General features: G+C 37.9%; 1 long non-coding RNA gene across 1 annotated transcript in view; it reads left to right on the top strand.

The window, feature by feature from the left end:
* LOC309634822 overlaps nucleotides 1-25360 on the top strand; it is a 111784-nt gene that overhangs the window by 16476 nt on the left and 69948 nt on the right. The window contains exons 3-4 of the long non-coding RNA XR_014248444.1: nucleotides 7043-7209; nucleotides 15678-15750. This is a non-coding gene — a long non-coding RNA (uncharacterized lncRNA). The remainder of the gene's footprint in view (nucleotides 1-7042; nucleotides 7210-15677; nucleotides 15751-25360) is intronic.

The following is a 25360-nucleotide window of genomic DNA, read 5'->3' as shown; positions in this document are numbered from 1 at the left end:
GGTAGTTTGATAGGGATTGCATTGAATCTGTGGACTGCTTTGGGTAGTATAGTCATTTTCACAATGCTGATTCTTCCAATCCAAGAACATGGTATATCTCTCCATCTGCTTGTACCATCTTTAATTTCTTTCATCAGTGTCTTACAGTTTTCTGCATACAGGTCTTTTGTTTCCTTAGGTAGGTTTATTCATAGGTAGTTTATTCTTTTTGTTGCAGTGGTAAATGGGAGTGTTTCCTTAATTTCTCTTTCAGATTTTTCATCATTAGTATATAGGAATGCAAGAGATTTCTGTGCATTAATTCTGTATCCTGCTACTTTACCAAATTCATTGATTAGCTCTAGTAGTTTTTTGGTAGCATCTTTAGGATTCTCTATGTATAGTATCATGCCATCTGCAAACAGTGACAGCTTTACTTCTTCTTTTCCAATTTGGATTCCTTTTATTTCTTTTTCTTCTCTGATTGCCGTGGCTAAAACTTCCAAAACTATGTTGAGTAATAGTGGTGAGAATGGGCAACCTTGTCTTGTTCCTGATCTTAGTGGAAATGGTTTCAGAGTTTCACCATTGAGAATGATGTTGTCTGTGGGTTTGTCATCTATGGCCTTTATTATGTTGAGGAAAGTTCCCTCTATGCCTACTTTCTGAAGGGTTTTTATCATAAATGGGTGTTAAATTTTGTCGAAGGCTTTTTCTGCATCTTTTGAGATGATCATATGGTTTTTCTCCTTCAGTTTGTTAACACGGTGTATCACATTGATTGATTTGTGTATATTGAAGAATCCTTGCATTCCTGGGATAAACCCCACTTGATCATGGTGTATGATCCTTTTAACATGCTGTTGGATTCTGTTTGCTTGTATTTTGTTGAGGATTTTTAACTCTGTGTTCATCAGACATATTGGCCTGTAGTTTTCTTTCTTTGTGACATCTTTGTCTGGTTTTGGTATCAGGGTGATGGTGGCTGCATAGAATGAGTTTGGGAATGTTCCTCCCTCTGCTATTTTTTGGAAGAGTTTGAGAAGGATAGGTGTTAACTCTTCTCTAAATGTTTGATAGAATTCACCTGTGAAGCCATCTGGTCCTGGGCTTTTGTTTGTTGGAAGATTTTAAATCACAGTTACAATTCCAGTGCTTGAGATTGGTCTGTTCATATTTTCTATTTCTTCCTGGTTCAGTCTCGGAAGGTTGTGCTTTTCTAAGAATTTGTCCATTTCTTCCAGGTTGTCCATTTTATTGGCATAGAGTTGCTTGTAGTAATCTCTCATGGTCCTTTGTATTTGTGCAGTGTCAGTTGTTACTTCTCCTTTTTCATTTCTAATTCTATTGATTTGAGTCTTCTCCCTTTTTTTCTTGATGAGTCTGGCTAATGGTTTATCAATATTGTTTTTATTCCTGAAGAACCAGCTTTTAGTTTTATTGATCTTTCCTATTGTTTCCTTCATTTCTTTTTCATTTACTTCTGATCTGATCTTTATGATTTCTTTCCTTCTGCTAACTTTGGGTTTTTTGTTCTTCTTTCTCTAATTGCTTTAGGTGTAAGTTTAGGGTTGTTTATTTGAGATTTTTCTTGTTTCTTGAGGTAGGATTGTATTGCTATAAACTTTGCTCTTAGAACTGCTTTTGCTGCATCCCTTTGGTTTTGGGTCGTCGTGTTTTCATTGTAATTTGTTGTAAGTATTTTTTGATATCCTCTTTGATTTCTTCAGTGATCTCTTGGTTATTTAGTATTGTATTGTTTAGCCTCCATGTGTTTGTATTTTTTACAGTTTTTTTCCTGTAATTGATATCTAGTCTCATAATGTTGTGGTTGGAAAAGATACTTGATACGATTTCAATTTTCTGAAATTTACCAAGGCTTGATTTGTGACCTAAGATGTGATCTATCCTGGAGGATGTTCCATGAGCAATTGAGAAGAAAGTGTATTCTGTTGTTTTTGGATGGAATATCCTATAAATATCAATTAGGTCATGTGTCATTTAAAGCTTGTGTTTCCTTATTTATTTTCATTTTGGATGATCTGTCCATTGGTGAAAGTGGGGTGTTAAAGTCCCCTACTATGATTGTGTTACTGTCGATTTCCCCTTTTATGGCTGTTAGCATTTGCCTTATGTATTGAGGTGCTCCTATATTGGGTGCATTAATATTTACAATTGTTATATCTTTTTCTTGGATTGATCCCTTGATCATTATGTAACGTCCTTTTTTGTCTCTTGTAATAGCCTTTATTTTAAAGTCTATTTTGTCTAGTATGAGAATTGGTACTCCAGCTTCCTTTTGATTTCCATTTGCACAGAATATCTTTTTCCATCCCCTCACTTTCAGTCTCTATGTGTCACTAGGTCTGAAGGGGGTCTCTTGTAGACAGCATATATACAGGTCTTGTTTTTGTATCCATTCAGCCAGTCTGTGTCTTTTGGTTGGAGCATTTAATCCATTTACATTTAAGGTAATTATTGATATGTATGTTCCTATTACCGTTTTCTTAATTTTTTTTTTTAAAGAGCCATGTGGAGAGGGCTGTCTTTTTTTTTTTAATTTATTTATTTTATTATTTTATTTTTTTGGCTGTGTTGGGTCTTCGTTTCTGTGCAAGGGCTTTCTCTAGTTGTGGCATGCGGGGGCCACTCTTCATCGCGGCGCGCGGGCCTCTCACTATCGCAGCCTCTCTTGTTGCGGAGCACAGGCTCCAGACGCGCAGGCTCAGAAATTGTGGCTCACGGGCCCAGTTGCTCCGCGGCATGTGGGATCTTCCCAGACCAGGGCTTGAACCCGTGTCCCCTGCATTGGCAGGCAGTCTCAACCACTGCACCACCAGGGAAGCCCCATTTTCTTAATTGTTTTTGGTTTGTTATTGTAGGTCTTTTCCTTCTATTGTGTTTTCTGCCTAGAGAAGTTCCTTTAGCATTTGTTGTAAAGCTGGCTTGGTAGTGCTGAATTCTCTTAGCTTTTGCTTGTCTGTAAAGCTTTCAATTTCTCTGTCAAATCTGAATGAGATCCTTGCTGGGTAGAGTAATCTTGGTTGTAGGTTGTTCTCCTTCATCACTTTAAATATGTCCTGCCACTCCCTTCTGGCTTGCAGAGTTTCTGCTGAGAAATCAGCTGTTAACCTTATGGGGATTCCCTTATGTGTAATTTGTTGTTTTTCCCTTGCTACTTTTAATATTTGCTCTTTGTATTTAATTTTTGATAGTTTGATTAATATGTGTCTTGGCCTGTTTCTCCTTGGATTTCTCCTGTATGGGACTCTCTGTGCTTCCTGGATTGGATTGACTATTTCCTTTCCCATATTAGGGAAGTTTTCAACTATAATCTCTTCAAATATTTTCTCAGTCCCTTTCTTTTTCTCGTCTTCTTCTGGGACCCCTATAATTCGTATGTTGGTGTTTTTAATGTTGTCCGAGAGGTCTCTGAGACTGTCCTCAATTCTTTTCATTCTTTTTTCTTTATTCTACTCTGTGGTAGTTATTTCTACTATTTTATCTTCCAGGTCACTTATCCATTCTTCTGCCTTAGTTATTCTGCTATTGATCCCTTCTAGAGTATTTTTAATTTCATTTATTGTGTTGCTCATCATTGTTTGTTTGCTCGTTAGTTCTTCTAGGTCCTTGCTAAACGTTTCTTATATTTTCTCTATTCTATTTCCAAGATTTTAGATCATCTTTACTATCATTACTCTGAATTCTTTTTCAGATAGACTGCCTATTTCCTCTTCATTTGTTTGGTCTGGTGGTTTTTTAGTTTACTCCTTCATCTGCTGCGTATTTCTCTGTCTTCTCATTTTGCTTAACTTACTGTGTTTGGGATCTCCTTTTCGCCAGCTGCAGGTTTGTAGTTCCCATTGTTTTTGGTGTCTGCCCCCAGTGGGTAAGGTTGGTTCAGTGGGTTGTGTAGGTGGAGGGGACTGGTGCCTGTTTTCTGGTGGATGAGGCTGGATCTTGTCTTTCTGGTGGGCAGGACCGCGTCCGGCGGTGTGTTTTGGGCTGTCAGTTAACTTATTATGATTTTAGGCAGCCTCTCTTCTAATGTGTGGGGTTGTGTTCTTGTCTTGCTGGTTGTTTGGCATGGGGTGTCCAGCACTGGAGCTGCTGGTTGTTGAGTGGAGCTGGGTCTTAGCGTTGAGATGGAGATCTCTGGGAAAGCTCTCGCTGATTGATATTACGTGGGGCCAGGAGGTCTCTGATGGTCCAATGTCCTGAACTCGGCTCTCCCACCTCAGAGGCTCAGGCCTGACACCCAGCCGGAGCACCAAGACCCTGTCAGCCACACGGCTGGAGGATGGGCAAGTCAGAAAGGAATCAGGTTTCTGGCTCTTGGATGGTGGCCAACTTGGGATTGGGGCTCCACAGCTCCGCCTCTGTGGTTGGCCTGGAATATGTATTTAATAATGAGTTTTTTACAAAATTTTCATAGTTGTTTATCCCCTGCATCTCCAAATTTATCTCTAATCTGGTAGATTCCATACTCTTATTCTCACTAAAAAATCTTCAAACTGAAAAAACAAAATGTCTCTCTCAAAAACTATTATGCAGAAAGGAAGGAAAATCAACTGACACTTTGTTCAAATGTGGACAAAAGATTAGCTCTGATTAACTCAATCACTGGCTCTGAGTTATTTCACAGTAGCAAGGACAAAAATTCTTGGCTCTGTTAATCGCATTCGGATGAAACATCAAGTTTTATAGAAATTATCCCCATATCGCTGCTTTTTTCTGGCACATTAATACAACTAATTCATCGGCAGAATGAGCAAGCCATTCTTGCAACAGACCAGAGCTTCCTTTGATGAAACAGAGCCACCACAAGCTGTTCTCCGGAACCTGGGAAAGGATTGTATCAGTCTGTGTTGTACATGTTTTGCTTTTGAATTCATTTGGCCACCAGTGATCATAATAGCTGTTCAAGGCAATAGGAAACCAAGTTACAGAACATCAGTGCCAGGTTCTTGCTGGTTTATTTTTCAAATATGCTATTTCTAAATTACCTAATTAATACACATACACATTCACATACCATTTCAGGCCATATGAATTTCTTCATTGTGTGACCTGTTCACTAACCAAAATGGATGATTGAGAGAAGTAAACACAAATGAGCCAATCCACAGTGGAAATGGGAATCAAAGCAACTGATCTGAACTTGGGAGGCTCCTATTTCCTCTCCATCTCAAAGGCACACACACACATGGGTCAGATCTGGTTGCCATGTGTATAGACAGTGAACAGCAATTCTCTACCAGTACTGAGCTGACCAAGGAGACCCAGAGAGCAAAGGTGGTTGGTAAGGAGTGGTAAGAGTGCTTGTCCCTCCCTCCAGTTTTTCAAGAAACACCAATTCCCTCTTGAGCAAGACAACAACAACAACAACAAAAACCAAAACCCCCTCCCAGAACTTGTCACCATGTATATAGCTCTATGACACATTTCCTTTTAGGAATATCTCCTACAGCTAGGTAATAAAATATATATGGTGCATGATTCCCCCGATGAATTGGGCTTATTGGTTTAAACAGTAAATTGATCTTTGGGACTACAGTGGAGAGGTCCTTTCTGGAAGCTATATTTACATTTCTGAGCTATAAGGATTGGTTCCTATGGACTAGGGTTGACTAAATTGTACACTTGTGTTCTAGGAGGGATGGGAGAACTTGGCCAGAGTCACAACAGGAGGGTATGAGAAGCTGAGCTATCACAGTTGCAGGAAGGAAAGAGGTGGACCTAGGGACTTAAATATACTCAAACGTAAAATTGTCTTTCAGAGGGTCCTAGGTATAAAATGATTGAATTAATCCTACTTAAACCATGTAGAAAAACAAACATCTACCAGACAAAGGAAAAGTCATGAAAATTCATCTAAACAGCTAAAAAACAGAATGTGTAGACTCCCTCTCAATTGTGGCTATTTTTAATCCACCCATGATGGCTGGTTATTCAGCTCCTTTGGCATTCATTCCAAAAACCTCTTTTGTTTCTTGATCTGCACAGAGAAGTCAATTTGCAATGACAAACTGACGTGTTAAACACGAATCTCAAATTTAACTGAAATTATTTCATGCCCCCATGAAGCATAATAATCCATTATTTTGTTTTGTCTTGACTATGGAAGGGCAAAAGAAGCAGAACTTTAAATTAAAAAAAAAAAAAAAAGCTCTTAAACTCCTTTTACCTTGTCAAAGGCATGGGGAGGATGGAGGTTGAGTATTTCCATTTAGTGATTGAGCTACTTGAGAAGATAAATTGGGTGAGACCACACAGAAAAATCCCCATTATTTTGTGCCCTTTGGACATGCTGTGGCTCCCTCCCAGGAGCTCACAGCATGCCCCTTCTGAATTAACTGAAGTGACTGAGTGTATGCCAAAATATGCTCTGAGTAACATGTCCCCACAGAGATGGCTGTGGTGTGACTGGCAGCAAGCCAGGGTTTTGTCCTCCTTTGGCTCTAGCCTCTCCACCCCAGGCTGGGGAGGCCCAACTAGTGAGTGAAGAAACAAAGAAAACACTCCATTTTCTTGTGGAAGTGGAGTGAGCCAGGGAAGGAGCCTCCTCCTCCACTCAAAGAAGGCTCTTTCAAAAGATGAGAACCGCCTGCTTTCTACCTGGGACAGAGGATCTGGTGCAATTAAACATTCAATTTATAAGGCTTTTACTTTCATCACTTTTAAGCCTCACCATAAGCTAGTGAGAGAGGTAGGAGTGGGTGAAATGCAATACATAACCCTGCAATTTGTTGAGCCTGAACCATGGGCTAGGTACTCTGCTGGGATCATGCACACAAAGTAAATGTAATGAGGTCCCTGTTCTGACGGGAGTGACATGCATTCTAGTGGGAAATTGAGACTGGAAATTGTACACGAAATTGTTGTCAGTATTGATATCCTAGGAAGAGGCTGTTTTGAACTCAAGGATTCAGTCTTGGCAAGAAGATTGCAGGGGTGGGTGGAGGGGTGTTTGGGATATTTCATACCAGTAAAATGATTTGCTATATGTTTTAGTAATCAGTATACATAATTTTTTTCTTCCTATCCATTTCATTCTAAAAAGTATTTGAAGAGTTCCTCCGAGATGACAGCATAAGAAGACCCTGAACTCACCTCCCATGGACACACTGATTTTACACCTACATACAGAGCAATTTCTCCTGAAGAAGAACTGAGGGCTGATTGAACAGCTTCTGCACAACCGACAATAGAGGGACCACGCAGAGACAGGTAGGAGAGATGGAGACACGGTATCAATGGGACCTGTAGTAGGGACGTCACTGAGGAGCCCATGTGCCCTGGGGAAGAGCAAAAAAAAAAAAAAAACCCAGCAGTTTAAAGGGCACCTAGACTATACATGAGAGAAATCCACTTACAAACCCTAAAGCATCTGCCGAATGGGCAGGGAACTTCTGGGACTCTCTCCAGGGTAGGAGGTGCCAGAGATTGCCATTTTTGGCAATCCCCCTCCACCTTGATAGTGTGCAAGGGAACATGGTCCATTCATCTAGCTGGCATACCAAGGCTGCCCTAGTGCACCCCAGGCCCTTGGCCTACACCTCCAGCCATCCCTTCAAGGTGGCTCCAGCTTAGCGCACCCTGGGCACCCCACCCACACCTGCCCCAGGAAAGAAGTGCAAAAAACACAAACACATGGAAGCTAAACAACATGTTACTAAACAACCAGTGGGTCACTGAAGAAATCAAAGAGGAAAAAAAGGATACCTGGAGACAGATGAAAATGGAAACACAACAATCCAAAATCTATGAGATGCAGCAAAAGCAGCTGCAAGAGGGAAGTTTATAGTGATACAAGCCTACCTCAGGAAACAAGAAAAGTCTCAAATAAACAACCTAACCTTACACCTAAAGGAACTAGAAAAACAAGAACAAACAAAACCCAAAGTTAATAGAAGGAGAGAAATCACAAAGATCAAAATAGAAATAAAAGAAATAGAGACTGAAAAACAATAGAAAAGATCAATGAAACTAAGAACTGGTTCTTTGAAAAGATAAACAAAATTGTTAAACATTTAGCCAGACTCATCAAGGAAAAAATAACAAAGAAGGCCCAAATAAATAAAATCAGAAAAGAAAGAGGAGAAGTTACAACTGACACCATGTAAATACAGAGGATCATAAGAAATTACTACGAACAATTATACGCCAATATAAAAGACAACCTAGAAGAAATGAATAAATTCCTAGACATGTACAATCACTTAACAGTGAGTCAAGAAGAAATAGAAAATACGAACAGACCGATTACCGATAATGAAAATGAATCAATAATAAAAAAACTCCCAACAAGCACAAGTCCAGGACCAGAGAGCTTCACAGGTGAATTCTACCAAACATTTAAAGAAGAGTTAATACCTATCCTTCTCAAACTATTCCAAAAATTGTAGAGGAAAGAATACTCGTTCTACAAGGCTAACATTACCCTGGTATCAAAACCAGACAAGGGCACCACAAAAAAAAAAAAAAAAAGAAAATTATCGGCCAGTATCACTGATGAACGTAGATGTGAAGGTCCTCAAACATTAGCAAGCCAGTTCAACAATACATTAAAAGGATCATACACTATGATCAAGTGGGATTTATCCCAGGAATTCAAGGAAGTTTCAACATTTTCAAGTCCATAAATGTGATACATCACATGAATAAACCAAAAATAAAAATCATATGATCATCTCAATAGATACAAAAAAGCATTTGACAAAATTCAGTATCCATTTAAAGTAAAAACTCTCAACAAAGTAGATATACAAGAAACATACCTGAACATATTAAAGGCCATACAGGCATACCTTGTTTTATTGTACTTTGTTTCATTGTGCTTCAGAGATATTGCTTTTTTTCACAAATTGAAGGTTTGTGGCAACCTGGTGTCAAGTTTATCTGTGCCGTTTTCCAATAGCATTTGCTCACTTCATGTCTCTGTTTCACATTTTGGTAATTCTCACAATATTTCAAACTTTTTCATTATTATTATATTCGTTATAGTAATCTGTGATCAGTGATCTCTGATGTTACTATTACAAAAAGATTGCAACTTGCTGAAGGCTCAGATGATGGTTAGCCTTCTTTAGCAATAAAGTATTTTAAAATTAAGGTATGTACACTTTTTCAGACATAGTGCTATTACACACTTTATAGAGTACAGTATAGTATAAACAGAAATTTTATAAGCACTGGGAAACAAAAAATTTGTGTGAGTCACTTTATTGTGATATTTGCTTTACTGCAGTGGTTTGGAACTGAACCTACAATATCTTTGAGGTATGCCTATGTATGACAAGCTCACAGCTAACATCATACTCAATGGTCAAAAGTTAAAATCTTTTCCTCTAGGATCAGGAACAAGACAAGGATGCCCACTCTCGCCACTTCTATTCAACATAGTATTGGTAGTCCTAGGCACAACAATCACACAAGAAAAAGAAATAAAAGGCATCCAAATTGGAAGGAAAGAAGTAAAACTAACTATTTGCAGATGACATTATGCTATATGTAGAAAACCCTAAAGCAGCAACCAGAAAACTATTAGAATAAATGAATTTAGTAAAGTTGCAGGATACAAATTAATATACAGAAATTTGTTGCAGTTAATAATGAACAATCACAAAGAGAAATTAATAAAATAATCCCATTTACAATTGCATCAAAAAGAATAAAATACCTAGGAATAAACTTAACCAAAGAGATGAAAGACCTGTACTCTGAAAACTGTAAGACATTTATGAAAGAAATTGAAGACAACACAAATAAATGGAAAGATATACCATGCTTATGAACTGGAAGAAATAATATTGTTAAAATGTCCATACTACCCAGAGCAATCTACAGATTCAATATAATCCCTTTCAAAATACCCGTGGCATTTCTCAGAGAACTAGAGTAAATAATACTAAAATCTGTGTGGAACCACAAAAGATGCCAAAGCAATATTGAGAAAGAAGGACAAAGCTGGAGGCATCATACTCCTTTATTTCAATCTAAACTACAAAGCTATAGTAATCAACACAGCATGGTACTGCCACACGAACAGACACATAGATCAATGGAACAGAATAGAGAGCCCAGAAATAAACCCATGCTTATATGGTCAATTAATCTACAACAAAGGAGGTAAGAATAAACAATGGAGGACAAGACAACCTCTTCAATAAACAGTGTTGGGAAAACTCGGCAACTACATGCAAAAGAATCAAACTAGACCACTTTCCTACACCATATAAAAAAATAAACTAAAAATGGATTATAGACTTAAATGTAAGACCTGAAATCATAAAAATCCTAGAAGAAAACATAGGCAGTATGCTGTTTGACATAGGTCTTAGCAATGTTTTAAAAAATCTGTCTCCTTAGGCAAGAGCAACAGAAGCAAAAATAGACAAATGGGACTGCATCAAACTGAAAAGCTTTTGCACAGCAAAGGAAACCATCAGCAAAACAAAAAGGCAACCTACTGAATGGGAGAAGATATTTGCAAACAATATGTCCTGTAAGGGTTTCAGATTCAAAATATATAAAGAAGTCATACAGTTCAATATAAAAACCCAAATAATCCAATTTAAAAATGGGCAGAAGAGCTGAATAGACATTTTTCTAAAGAAGACATACAGATGGCCAACAGGCACATGAAAAGATGCTCAACATCACTAATCATAAGAAAAATGCAAATCAAAACCACAATGAGGTTATCACCTCACACCTAATAGAATAGCTATTATCAAAAGACAAGAAATCACAAATGTTGGCAAGATTGTGGAGAAAAGGGTACCCTCATGCATTGTTGGAGGGATGTAAGTTGGTACAGCCACTATGAAAGGCAGTGTGGAGGTTTCTCAAAAAATTAAAAATAGAACTACCATATGATCCTGAAGTTTCAGTTCTGGGTATTTATCTGAAGAAAATGAAAACAGTGATTTGAAAAGTTATATGTTCACTGCAGCATTATTTTACAGTAGCCAAGATGTAAAAGAAACCTAAGTGTCCATAGATAGATGAATAAATAAAGAAGATGTGATATATATATATATATATATATATATATATATACATACACACACACACACACACAATGGAATATTACTCAGCCATAAAAAGAATGAAATCCTGCCATTGCAACAACATGGATAGACCTGGAGGGTATTATGCTAAGTGAAATAAGTCAGAAAGAGAAAAACAAATATCATATGATTTTACTAATATGTGGGGGAAGAAAACAAAACAAACAAACAGAAAGCATAAATAGACTCATAGATACAGGTAACAAGCTGGTGGTTTCCAGATTGAAGGGGGTAGAGGGTTGGGCAAAATAGATAAAGAGGATGAGAGATACAGACTTCCAGCTATAAAATAAATAAGACCTGGGGATATAATGTAAGCATAGGAAATACAGTCAATAATACTGTACTAACTTTGTATGGTGACAGATAGTAACTAGACTTATCATGGTGATCATTTTGTAATGCATAAAAATATCGAATCACTATGCTATACACCTGAAACTAACATAATATTGTAAGTCATTTATACTTCAATGAAAAAAAAATAAAAATAAAAAGTACTTGAAGTGTCTTCAAAGATAAAAGATAGATATGAGAAGTATCCAAATTATCTAAGAAGTTGTATTAAATTTATGTTGGCAATGCTGAATTCACTTTTTAATTTTTTAATTAACTATGGAATACATCAAAAAATATTTATAAAATATTTGTCATCCCTGGGAACTTAAAAAATTCTGTTATGAAATATACACAAAAATTAAGAGAAAGATACGATGAACTCCTATACCTACCACCCAACTCCATCAATTATCAACACATGGTCAGTCTTGTTTCATGTAACCCTTATGTACACCATTATTTCAAAGGAAGTTACAGAGTTCGTATCATTTCATCCATAAATACTTTAAAATATACCTCTAAAAGATAAGGACTTGTTTTAAACTTAATACCAAGGTCATATCTAAAATTAATAATATTTCTTTAGTATCATTAAGTATTTACCTAGAGCCCTTTATAACAAATATAGTTGCTGCTGTGGTTATCTATTGCTGTGCAACAAACTACCCCAAAACCTAGAGGCTTTAAAGGAGAACCCATTATTCTCTCTCATGTAGGAAGGTTTTTAGTCATTAAGTCAATTTCTTTGGGAGGGTTCAGATATTTCATTTCTTCTTGAGTCAGTTTTGGTAAGTTTTAATTTTCTAGGAATTTGTCTATTTCATCTAAGTTTTAAAATTTACTCTCATAAAGTTGTTCATATCTTTTTTTTTTAATTTTATTGCATTTTTAATTAATTAATTAATTAATTAATTTTTATATTTATTTTTGGCTGTGTTGGGTTTTTTCGTTTCTGTGCGAGGGCTTTCTCTAGTTGCGGCAAGTGGGGGCCACTCTTCATCGTGGTGCGTGGGCCTCTCACTTTCGCGGCCTCTCTTGTTGTGGAGCACAGGCTCCAGACACGCAGGCTCAGTAATTGTGGCTCCCGGGCTTAGTTGCTCCGCGGCATGTGGGATCTTCCCAGACCAGGGCTCGAACCCGTGTCCCCTGCATTGGCAGGCAGATTCTCAACCACTGCGCCACCAGGGAAGCCCCTGTTCATATCTTTTTATAATGTCTACAGTATCTGTAGTTATGTTTCCTTTTTCATTTCTAATATTGTTTATTTGTACCTCTTCTCTTTTTTCTTTATTAGTCTCATTAGAGGTCTGTCAATTTTATTAATCATCTCAAAGAACCAAATTTTGTTAATTTTCACTATTGTAAGTTTGTTTCCTGATTTTTAATTTCTGCTTTTATCTTTATTATTTCTTATCTCCATCTTTCTTTGGATTTATTTTGCTGTTCTTTTCCTAATTTCTTAAATTGGAATTCTTTGTTCAATAATGTGTAGCCTTTTTTCACTCCTAATCTGTGCAACAAAAGTCGTATATCTCTCTAATTATTGTTTTAGCTGCATGCCAAAAGCTTTGATATGTAGAATTTTCATTATTGTTTAGTTCTAAATGTTGTCTAATTTCTTAATTTCTGTTATAATTTCTTCTTTGAATAATTGGTTATTTAGAAGTATAGTTCTTTATTTTCAACTGTGGGATATTTCTGGTTATTATTTTGTTGTTGGTTTCTAAGCTATGTGGTCTGTCTAATACCATTCCTTTGAAACTTGTTGAGATTTATGGACTAGTATGGGGTTATTTTTTATTACAACTATTTTTTCTTCTTTCACACATTGGCAATTGTCTTTGCCATCCCCTGGGAGATAGGGGTTATTCTAGTTCATCCTTCCATTGAGGGTGTACGCTTTGGGTCCTAGCTCTACTGTCTGTTCAGGCCCTGGGTTTTATCTCCTCTACCCCAGCCCCAGAAGGCTGTACATATCAAAGCTCCTGTTTATCTAGTTCAGTGCCTGCCCTCAAGATGGAAGCAGCATCAATGTTCTCTCCTCCCTGCATGCTCTGCTTTTGTTGTTTTTTTCTTTTTTATGGAAGTATGGTTGATTTACAATGTTGTGTTAATTTCTGCTGTACAGCAAAGTGAGTCAGTTATACATACATATACATTCTTCTTTATATTCTTTTCCATTATGGTATATCCCAGGACATTGAATATAGTTCACTGTACTACACAGTAGGACCTTGTTGTCCATCTGTTCTATTCCCTTTTAGTTTTTTTTTTTTTTAAAAGAAATTCACGTTCTTCTATTTATTTATTTATGACTGTGTTGAGTCTTCGTTTCTGTGCGAGGGCTTTCTCTAGTTGCGGCAAGTGGGGACAACTCTTCATCGCGGTGCGTGGGCCTCTCACCATTGCGGCCTCTCTTGTCACGGAGCACAGGCTCCAGACGCGCAGGCTCAGTAATTGTGGCTCACGGGCCCAGTTGCTCCGTGGCATGTGGGATCTTCCCAGACCAGGGCTCGAACCCGTGTCCCCTGCATTGGCAGGCAGATTCTCAACCACTGCGCCACCAGGGAAGCCCCTCCCTTTTAGTTTTTGACCTGAGTATTCCTTACAGTCTATTCTAGCCAGTTTGTCAATGCATTTAAGAAGATTTTTTAAAAATAAATATTATCCATCACTTTTCATTGGTTGTGAACCTAGTCTGCATACATCCATCAGCAGAAGCCTATACTGACATCTTATTTGACTACTGTTGAATTCCTGTAACATGTAGTAAGTAACATGTTCAAAGAGGTCAAGGCTTGGCCATTTCTTGACGCAATCACTAGAAATACTGTTAGGGAAAAATTTAACAGGATATGTAGAGCAAATGTTCACAAGTATTAACCAAACATCGAATAAAAAAAATACACACTGAAAAGAGAAAAATGATATATTTTTAAGTCCCATTCAGAGTCCTCAGAACTACAGCCAATAAATCTGAATAATTCTGAAATGACCCCCATATGTTTGCTAAAAAGATACATAGGAGTGTTCATAGCAGCATCTCTCCTGTCAAAAATTGAAGAAAAAAACAGCAAATAACTATCAATGGTAGGATAGATAAATAATTTGTGGAATGCTTCATAGCAATGAGAATGAACAAACTAGAACCCCATGCAACTATATACATGAATTTCATAAATATAGTGTTGAATGAGAGAAGCTCAATACAATAATATATAAATTTGTATGATTCTATTTATATAAAGTTCAAAAACAGACCAAACGAATTTATTGAGTTATAATTCAAGGTGGTTGTTACCTTTGAGAGAAAATTAGTGAAAGGGATGGGCACACGAGGACTTCTGAAGATCTAGTCGTGTTCAGTTTCTTAATCTGAAAGCTTGTTACATAGGTGTGCTCATTTTGTGAAAATTAGTTGAAATGTACACTTTTAATGTGTGCATTTTCTGTATATATACATCAATAAAATTTTACATTACAAAAAATCCAAAATGAGAGATAAAAAGCCATGAATTTATTTAAGAAATGAAATATCCACCTGATGCTGCTCTTGATTTTTTACAAAAGGATTGTGCTAATAAAGTGTTAACATAATGACATTGTAGCTGTTTAATGACTTCTGGAAAGCTGGGGACCTTGATCTTGAGAAGTGAGAATAGGAAAAATGGAGATATTTTTCTTCTAAGTGTAGGAAAACACTGCTTTCCCCAGACCAAGTTATACTGTAGAATTTTGAAGAGCTTTTCCTTTTTTTTTTCCGTTAAAAATTTTTTTTATTGAAGTATAGTTAATCTTCAATGTTGTGTTAGTTTCAGGTGTACAGCAAAGTGATTCAGTTATTTATACATATATATATATACATATATATATAAATACACACACATATCCATGTTCTTTTTCAGATTCTTTTCCATTATAGGTTATTATAAGATATTGACTATAGTTCCCTGTGCTATACAGTTTTAGAGTGGTTATGTTTACTGATCACCTGCAAAATTCTTGGACATTTAAAAATCTGTTCTTGTGAGCTAGTACAAAAAGGCTCCAGCACAGAAATCCCTTTTCTACCCCTAAGCAGCTTTGTGTGACCTTAAAGAAATTACTTTACTTATGGAGCTTTAGTTTTCTCATCTGAAATATATAACATGTTAGGTTATTGAAAGGATAAAACATTTATGGCCACGCCGAACAGATGGTTAGATCTCTTAGATGGTTAGATGGTTAGAGCTCTTCTTAGTACATCAGAGGTCTGAGCCATGTATTAATCTTCTTCTTTGACAGTTGTCCTCATTCTACTCTAAGCCTGTTTCTTCAACTGTAGAAAGAGAATACATGCCTACCACTCTGACACCTGGTAAGTAATCTTTTGATTATTAATAGTATTATTAAAATATTGTCAAATAGCAAGTTTGGTTCTAGTTGTCTTTCTTAATTTCTGCAGTGACTTATCATCTGAGTGCAGTTATTTCTGTGGGAACCCTAAATTATTCCTCTGTGTCTACCACAAAGAAAAATCTAAGTGGCTTCCATTTTCTGCCCTTGCCCTCTCTGTAAAATCTTCTTTGCCACCAGTAAAGCATCATTATCTTACTAAGAAATGCAGTGGGTCATTTCATTCTAGATCTATGGTTTGCCTTGAGCTAGGGAAAAATTCCAAGTTCTCTAAGGAAGAATTCCAGCTCAGCTTACTTGCCAAAACTTGTCAGTAGATTCGTGGATTCTTTACGAGCAGAATTTTGGTTCCTCATTTTAATTTGTGCCCTAAATTTAAACATAGATTGTCCCTTATTCTGTTGTTTGTCAGGATTCCTACATTTTTCATTTTAAACTCATTTTCTGCATTGTAGTTTTCCATTCTGAGATGGAGATAAATCATATTGTCCCAGCCTGTTTGTAGTGTATTAATCATCCAGTTCTCTTCAATGGGTTTTCACATGGTTGCCCATTTTACATCTGTTCATTCCTTTCTTTTTTTTAATTTTAATTTTAATTTTAATTTTTTTAACATCTTTATTGGAGTATAACTGCTTTACAATGGATTAGTTTCTGCTTTATAACAAAGTGAATCAGTTATACATATACATATATCTCCATATCTCTTCCCTCTTGCGTCTCCCTTCCTTCCACCCTCCCTATCCCACCCCTCTAGGTGGTCACAAAGCACTGAGCTGATCTCCCTGTGCTATGCGGCTGCTTCCCACTAGGTATCTGTTTTACATTTGGTAGTGTATATATGTCCATGCCACTCTCTTACTTTGTCCCATCTTACCCTTCCCCCTCCCTGTATCCTCAAGTCCATTCTCTAGTAGGTCTGCGTCTTTATTCCCGTCTTGCCCCTAGGTTCTTCATGACCATTTTTTTTGGTTCTTTTTTAGATTCCATATATATGTGTTAGCATACGGTATTTGTTTTTCTCTTTCTGACTTACTTCACTCTGTATGACAGACTCTAGGTCCATCCAACACACTACAAATAACTCAATTTCGTTTCTTTTTATGGCTGAGTAATATTCCATTGTATATATGTGCCACATCTTCTTTATCCATTCATCTGTTGATGGACACTTAGGTTGCTTCCATGTCCTGGCTATTGTAAATAGAGCTGCAATGAACATTGTGGTAAATGACTCTTTTTGAATTATGGTTTTCTCAGGGTATATGCCCAGTAGTGGGATTGCTGGGTCGTATGGTAGTTCTATTTGTAGTTTTTAAAGGAACCTCCATACTGTTCTCCATAGTGGTTGTATCAATTTACATTCCTACCAACAGTGCAAGAAGGTTCCCTTTTCTCCACACCCTCTCCAGCATTTATTGTTTGTAGATTTTTGGATGATGGCCATTCTGACCGGTGTGAAATGATATCTCATTGTAGTTTTGATTTGCATTTCTCTAATGATTAGTGATGTTGAGCATTCTTTCATGTGTTTATTGGCAATCTGTATATCTTCTTTGGAGAAATGTCTATTTAGGTCTTCTGCCTATTTTTGAATTGGGTTGTTTGTTATTTTGATATTGAGCTGCTTGTAAATTTTGGAGATTAATCCTTTGTCAGTTGCTTCATTTGCAAATATTTTCTCCCATTCTGAGGGTTGTCTTTTCGTCTTGTTTATGGTTTCCTTTGCTGTGCAAAAGCTTTTAAGTTTCATTAGGTCCCATTTGTTTATTTTTGTTTTTATTTCCATTTCTCTAGGAGGTGGGTCAAAAAGATCTTGCTGTGATTTATGTCATAGAGTGTTCTGCCTTTGTTTTCCTCCAAGAGTTTTATAGTGTCTGGTCTTACATTTAGGTCTTTAATCCATTTTGAGTTTATTTTTGTGTATGGTGTTAGGGAGTGTTCTAATTTCATTCTTTTCCATGTAGCTGTCCAGTTTTCCCAGCACCACTTATTGAAGAGGCTGTCTTTTCTCCACTGTATATTCTTGCCTCCTTTATCAAAGATAAGGTGACCGTATGTGCGTGGGTTTATCGCTGGGCTTCTATCCTGTTCCATTGATCTATATTTCTGTTTTTGTGCCAATACCATACTGTCTTGATTACTGTAGCTTTGTAGTATAGTCTGAAGTCCAGGAGCCTGATTCATCCAGCTCCGTTTTTCTTTCTGAAGATTGCTTTGGCTATTTGGGGTCTTTTGTGTTTCCATACAAATTGTGCAATTTTTTGTTCTAGTTCTGTTAAAAATGCCAGTGGTAGTTTGATAAGGATTGCACTGAATCTGTAGATTGCTTTGGGTAGTAGAGTCATTTTCACAATGTTGATTCTTCCAATCCAAGAACATGGTATATCTCTCCATCTATTTGTATCACCTTTAATTTCTTTCATCAGTGTCTTACAATTTTCTGCATACAGGTCTTTTGTCTCCTTAGGTAAGTTTGTTCCTAGGTATTTTATACTTTTGGTTGCAATGGTAAATGGGAGTGTTTTCTTAATTTGACTTTCAGATTTTTCATCATTAGTGTATAGGAATGCAAGAGATTTCTGTGCATTAATTTTGTATCCTGCTACTTTACCAAATTCATTGATTATGTTCATTCCTTTCTCATACAAGATGCACAGCCTACTTTTATTTTCTATTTCTTTATAAAATCTGATGTAAAATAGTGTATTTTTCCCCAGTACATTTCCATTGGTTGAAGATTTATCAGAAATTATTTGACTCCATAATTTCTATTTACATTATTTCTTTGCATTTCATGATATTTTCACCTCCCAAACCCCTAAAGGAAAGCAGCACCGGCAATGACCTCTCAAACTGATTTTCTCAAGTTTTCCTTCTTAGAGCTTAGACAGGTCTCACATTTCTTCAGGGCAGAGATTACCTGTTTTATTTATCATCTAATCCATAGGTAAACCTAGTGATTCTTTTGCTATGGTAGGATATAGAGAGGAATTTATTTGCAAGGCGAATAAAAAAATACTGAACTTTTATACTCTTAAGACAGGACGTTGGAAGAAACTTATTCTTCAAAAATATATATCTTTTCTGAAGGCTCAGCTACTCCTGAAGTGAACATAAATTATAATTTTTACTTTAAAAGTAGAGTGAAGATTAAAAAACCATTACTAAAGTCTTGTATAGACATTCTGCTACTGCCAATTACATTACTTTAGTCGTATGATAGTAACCATGACATCATCGGTATAATCTAATATTCCTTTGCATTTGGAGTTATATTTTGACAGTGACCTTTATCTGTGTTTTTGAAAAGATAGATAAAAAATTTCTGCTTTTTCCCCCACAAGCATTTGAAGGCGATTACTGGTATATTTCAACACATATTGGTATATATGTTGTCATTGAAGTAGACGGTGAAATTAGAAAACTAACTTTCAAGTGCTCCCAAACAGTATATCTGTGTTTCACATGGCTGGGATTCTTAATTTTCTCTGCTCTTTCTCTTTCCCTGGTTCTCCAACTTTCCTCTTAAATGTCAGTTCCCAGGGTTCCATCTTTGGTCCTTTTTCTTCTCATGTTATACACTCTGCTGTGCCTACAATCATCACCACCACCCACACTCCTCAACTCCCACATTTCCATCTCCATCTCACTTCTAAGCCTCCCTTTCTCTATCTCCAACTGCTGGCTAGCCCTGGAAGATGTTTCCCCTTGGATCGCAGTATCCAGGAATAGGTGGTTCTCGGAAGCCACCGACTTGCTTTTAACATAGGGTCTCGATGAAACGTGTGCTTGATTGTGTTTCTCTCTGTTTTGCCACTAGGAAGCTCAGGGCAGATTTGGTGGCCTATCCGTAGCTGTTGTTTAGGGTCTGCCTTTTACTTTTTGTGTATTAACCTCACCTCTGTCTTAATTCTCTTCACCTCAATTTTTCACCTAGTTGTTTTTATCCTGCTATAATGTATGTATTTATATAGCCTTGGTTTGGAATAGTCAAGGTAAAGTAATATGTTGTGATTATATATATAAATACATCCTTTCTGAATATCTCCACCTTGATGGTCCATGTGGGTATAACAATGTGAACATGTTAGAAATATATCCTCCCCCTAACATCCTCTGTCATGAACTAATCCAACTAGTTTCCCAAACTAGTAGTAATCCCAACTTAATCTTTGACTCTTCTTTCTCTCTTTCCCATCATCACCTCCAATTAGTCACCAAAGTCTCCCAATTTATCAAGAGATTTCCTCTTCATCCCCACAGTCACTGCCCGACTGGACTATTGCAACAGTTTCTTGCCACTCCAGTTGGTTCTGTGTTCTGCTTCCAGAACAACCTTCCTAAAATATATATCAGATCCTATTAGCGCCCTATTTAAAACCCTTCACTGTCTCCCCATGGCCCATAAGATAAATTCCAAACCACTTTGTATGATGAACAAGGCTCTTCATGATTTGAACAGTGAACTCTTTCCTCTCCATAGTGGGAGCTTATTCTCCTTTCTAGGGGTCCACCACTCTCTGTGTCACCATTTGATCCAGGTTGGATTCCCTTGGAAGCAGAGCCTGAGACACATAGAATTGGAGTGCAGGAGTTTGATCAGGCCATGGTCTTGGGATCACCAAGATAAGAAGGGAAAAAAGCAGAAAGGGGCTGAGAGAGAAGTCGGGCTGTGACAAGTGATATGCTGAAGCCAGCTTGCATGGAAATCGGCAGATGCTGTAAATCAGGGCTTTCCCTCCTCCCCCAGAGAACCCGCTTACCAGCTCACCTCTGGTTGCAGTGCAATCGCAAACAAGGCCTCGGCTGAACCCACAAAGTGTTTGAAAGCTGGGAAGGCCCTTCAGGGTTGTCCTAAACTTGAGGTGAGGGAGCTGGGCATCTATACCCCTCTGTTATCAGTCACTGGATGTGGACATTCTCTGGAAGGGGACATGACCTTGGGCAAACTCTCTTCAGCTGAGGCAGTTCCGAAAGAGGGCTGACAGCTGAAGGCTGTCTGTAGGCACCTCCCCGGCAGCTGGGGCAGCAAGTCCTTCAAGAGAAGCTTGCCACACGTTCCCTACGGCCTCCGCATTTGCAGCTCTCTGAGCACCACTGGCTCTGCTGGGTGGGGAGCCACGTGGCAGAGCGCAGCTCACGTTTAAGATTGGCCTTTGGCTCTCATAGCCTGGCAGCTGTAACAGGTAAGGGAGTCGTTTGACAAAGTCAGATGGAGCCCCTGGTTTTTCCTCCAACCCTTGAATTAGGAATTTAAGAATTATGGATTGTCTCCTTCATTTTTTTTTTTTTTAAAGATAATTATTTTATTTTATTTTATTTATTTATTTATTTATTTATTTATGGCTGTGTTGGATCTTCGTTTCTGTGCGAGGGCTTTCTCTAGTTGCGGCAACTGGGGGCCACTCTTCATCGCGGTGCGCGGGCCTCTCACTATTGCGGCCTCTCTTGTTGCGGAGCACAGGCTCCAGACGCGCAGGCTCAGTAGTTGTGGCTCATGGGCCCAGTTGCTCCGCGGCATGTGGGATCTTCCCAGACCAGGGCTCGAACCCGTGTCCCCTGCACTGGCAGGCAGATTCTCAACCACTGCGCCACCAGGGAAGCCCTCTCCTTCCTTTATTAAGCTATCCACCGCCCAAAGTCCTTTAATTCATCAGCTTCTTCATGTTCTTTTACGGCAGCGGTTCTCAACTGGGGACAGTTTTGCCATCCAAAATTATACCACAAAGTTGGTCCGGTAAGGACACTGCCACTGGCACCCTGAACACTGACTTGTACACCTTGTGCCTGGGACAGGATGCTGCATCCCTGGTGCCGAGTAGCTGCAGCCCCTTAGCACTGGGTGCTGTGGACACTGCTGCTGGCGCTGAAGACAATCTCCTTGCTGTTCCTGCTCCTCTCTGTCCCCTGTGTCAAGGTCTGGAGCCCGTATAGCGAACCTTTGAGGCCTGAGATGTTAACTGCAAAGACAGAGAAAGTGTTTAGATGCTGGAGAGCAAAATACCGACTTTTAGGTGAAAAAGGTGTGAATTCCTCCTGACCTTTGCATATATTTCAGGCCATTTTATCATAAACATCTCCAACAGCAAACGCTTGGATGTATGTAGCTCTCTGTATTTTTCCAGTGCATTACCTCAGGTTAATTTCTGACCCTGCCGTAACTGCTCTCTACTTGATTACACACACACACACACACACACTCATACCTTGGTATGATAGCCTGGTTATTATAATTACTTTCTCAGTATAAAAATAGGTGTATGTCCCCTGAAGATCTTACCTTTGTTATTCAAATTCATTTCAACATGTGTTAGCAGTGCCAGAATAAACAATGCTGGAAACAGTTTCCTAATGAAGTAAAGCTAGACAGCGTGACTTTTCATTTCTGTCTTTGATTAATTGTGTGCTTGTCTCCTCTTTTATGAAAGATAAATCCACATGTAAAGCTGTATCAAGGCAGAAAAACAAAGTCTCTTTTTTTAAGAGTTCTTAGTTCTCGTGTGACATTTTTTTTTTTTTCTTATTGTCACTTGATGGATCTTTTCGTTCACCTTTTCTGACAACATCCAAGATGAAAAGTTCTGTGCTTCATAGGTGAGCTGATGATCCCCTGACAGGGCTCTGCAAAAGTTTCTGGTTAGCCTGTCGCATAAAATACCAGTATTGTCTGGAAGACTCAGAAATTGCCAGTGCAGTAGGGCAATTTTTTAAAGTGAATTTAATGAGCCATTCTAAAGGAAGGATCCAGAGGCAGGTCCATTTTGACTTTCACATAAAGACCAGGGGCAGCCAATTTGCCTGTCACTGTTGGAGATGATTGGGGATGTTGGTAAGAACCCATTTTACAAGTTAGCGTCCCCAAACATAGGATTGCTTTTTAATTGCTGCTTAAGGTGTCTCTCCATACTGTCATCTGTCATCATTCCGGGTTTATAGATGGAGAAACTGACTAGGAAAAGCAGACCACAGACTCAGAATTAAAAGTCAAGTATGAAAACAAATGATCAAATAAAAACCCAAGGCTTTTCCAGTGCAGGAAGGAGGGAGGGGAATCCTTCCCAGTCAGAGGCGGGCTGTCACAATCCCCAGTTTCTTAACTCATCAGAATGGTGCACTTTGTTTGTCTCTTTTGTTTTTTAAATAAACTTTTAATTTTAGAATAGTTTTAAATTTACAGAAAAGTTGCAAAGATAGTACAGAGAGTTCCTATTTGCCCCACACCTGGTTTCCCCTGTTGTTAACATCTTATATTAGTATGGTACATTTGTCACAGTTAATGAGCCAATACTGATATATTATTATTAACTAAAGTCCATATAGTTTATTCAGATTTCCTTAGTTTCTTATAAAATATAATTGACGTATGCAATTATATTAGTTTCAGGCATACAGCATAATGATTTGATATTTGATATATTGCAAAACAATCACAATAAGTTTAGTTAACATCCATCACCATACATTTTTTTCTTGTGGCGAGAACATTTAAGATCTAGTTTTTAGCAACTGTCAAATATACAGTACAGTATTATTCACTATAGTCACAATGCTGTACACTACATCCTCATGACTTATTATTTTATAACCAGATGGTTGTGCCTTTCGACCCCCTTCACCCATTTCACCACTGCCAACCCCTGCCCCTTGCAACCACCAATCTGTTCTCTGTATCTATGAACTTGTTTGTTTTTTCCAGATTCCACAAAGGGAGATCATTTGGTATTTGTCTCTGTCTATTTCACTTAGCATAATGCCCTCAAGGTCCATCCATATTGTCACAAATGGTAGGATTTCCTTCTTTTTTAATGGCTGAATAATATTCCATTGCGTGTGTGTATTATATTTTCTTTCTCCATTCATCCATCAATTGACACTTAGGGTGTTTCCATGTCTTGGCTATTGTAAATACTGCTGCAGTGAATATGGGGGCATGTATATCTTTTCCAGTTAGTATTTTCATTTTCTTCAAATAAATATGCAAAAGTGGAACTTCTGGATCATATGGTAGTTCTGTTTTGAATTTTTAGCTTGATTTAGTCCTACTGGTTTATTTTTTCTTTTGTTATCTTTGCTTTTGGTTTCAAATCCAAAAAAAATCATTGCCAAGACTGATGTCAAGTAGCTTACTGCCTATGTTTTCTGGTTTCAGGTCTTAATTTTTGTGTACAGTGTAAGATAGTGGTCCAGTTTCATTCTTTAGTGTGTGCCTGTCCAGTTTTCCAACACCATTGTATATTCTTGGCTCCTTTGTCATAAATTAATTGACCATGTATGCATGAGTTTATTTCTGGACTTATTATTCTGTTCTACTCATCTATGTGTCTGTTTTTTTTATGCTAATACCGTAATGTTTTGATTACTATAGCATTGTAATATAGTTTGAAATCAGGGAGTATGATGCCTCCAGCTTTGTTTTTCTTTCTCAAGATTGCTTTGACTATTCAGAGTCTTTTGTGGTTCATTACAGATTTTAGGATTGTTTATATTTCTGTGAAAAATGCCATTGGAATTTTGACAGAAATTGCATTGAATCTGTAGATTGCTTTGGGTAGTATGGACATTTTAACAACTTAATTCTTCCAATTATGCTTTTTGTATTATGTATGAAACAAATCATCACACTCTAATTCATGTAGATTGTCTCCCATGAAGAAATGTAAAGCAGGATCAGGGGATAGAGTGACAGGGACCATTCTAGATAGGGTGATCAGGAAACGGCTCTCTGAGGAAGTGAGGCGAGACCTCTATGAAGATCTGGGGGAGAAAATACCAGGCAGAGGCAAGAGAGGGCAGAGGCAGTTTATTTCTGAATGTAGCATATGTGATTCTTAGCAACTACGGTCCAGTCAGGTTTGGATTATGGATTCTCCAAATAATTGAACATAACATATATTCAGACTATAGCCACACATGCCCACACACACACGCATGCACACACACACGTGCATGCAGGCGCACTCTTCTGTCAAGATGCCAACAAGTAACATGAATTAGCTAAATGGTTCTCAAACTCTAATATAAGTGAGAGTCACCTGGGGATCCAGGTAAAAATGAAAAGTGAACCCTGCAGGATGGCTGGCAGGCTGCCAGGCATTCGGTTAGCTCTCACTTTTCGTTGTAGTCATCAGGCTTCAACTTTCTCTGAGCTTAGTTTTAACTTTTTCAGTAAAGGATAGTTTGCTGCTGTGGATCCAGGAAGCAGAGGGTTATCACAAAAAGAGCTAAGGGTCACTTCCAGCTGGAAAGAGCAGATGAAGTCATTGGAACAATTTTTCCACTGAGGACAACTACAAAATCTGGATGAAATTTTTTAAAAATGTTAAAGCATCATAGAGATAAATGATTGTAAGGATTTACTAGGCCAGATTTTTGGAGAGGAAAGTGGAGCCTCTTCAACTCTCAGTCTTCTGTCCTCAGTCTGGAAGAAACCACTAAAAATGATCTTATGACAGCAGCAAGATGGTGGGAAGGAGTATCAAAAATTTGAGTCTAGTACCTACCAGCATTAGAGGCTGCTGACCCCCTCCCCCAGGCCCCGGGTTGGGACTGCAAAGGGCTACACCATGGAA

The sequence above is a fragment of the Balaenoptera borealis genome (genome assembly GCF_965194805.1).
Source record: "Balaenoptera borealis genome assembly, chromosome: 9".
Lineage (NCBI taxonomy): Eukaryota > Metazoa > Chordata > Mammalia > Artiodactyla > Balaenopteridae > Balaenoptera > Balaenoptera borealis.
Note: the sequence above shows the minus strand (reverse complement) of the source record. Positions and strands in the feature narration are given on the sequence as shown.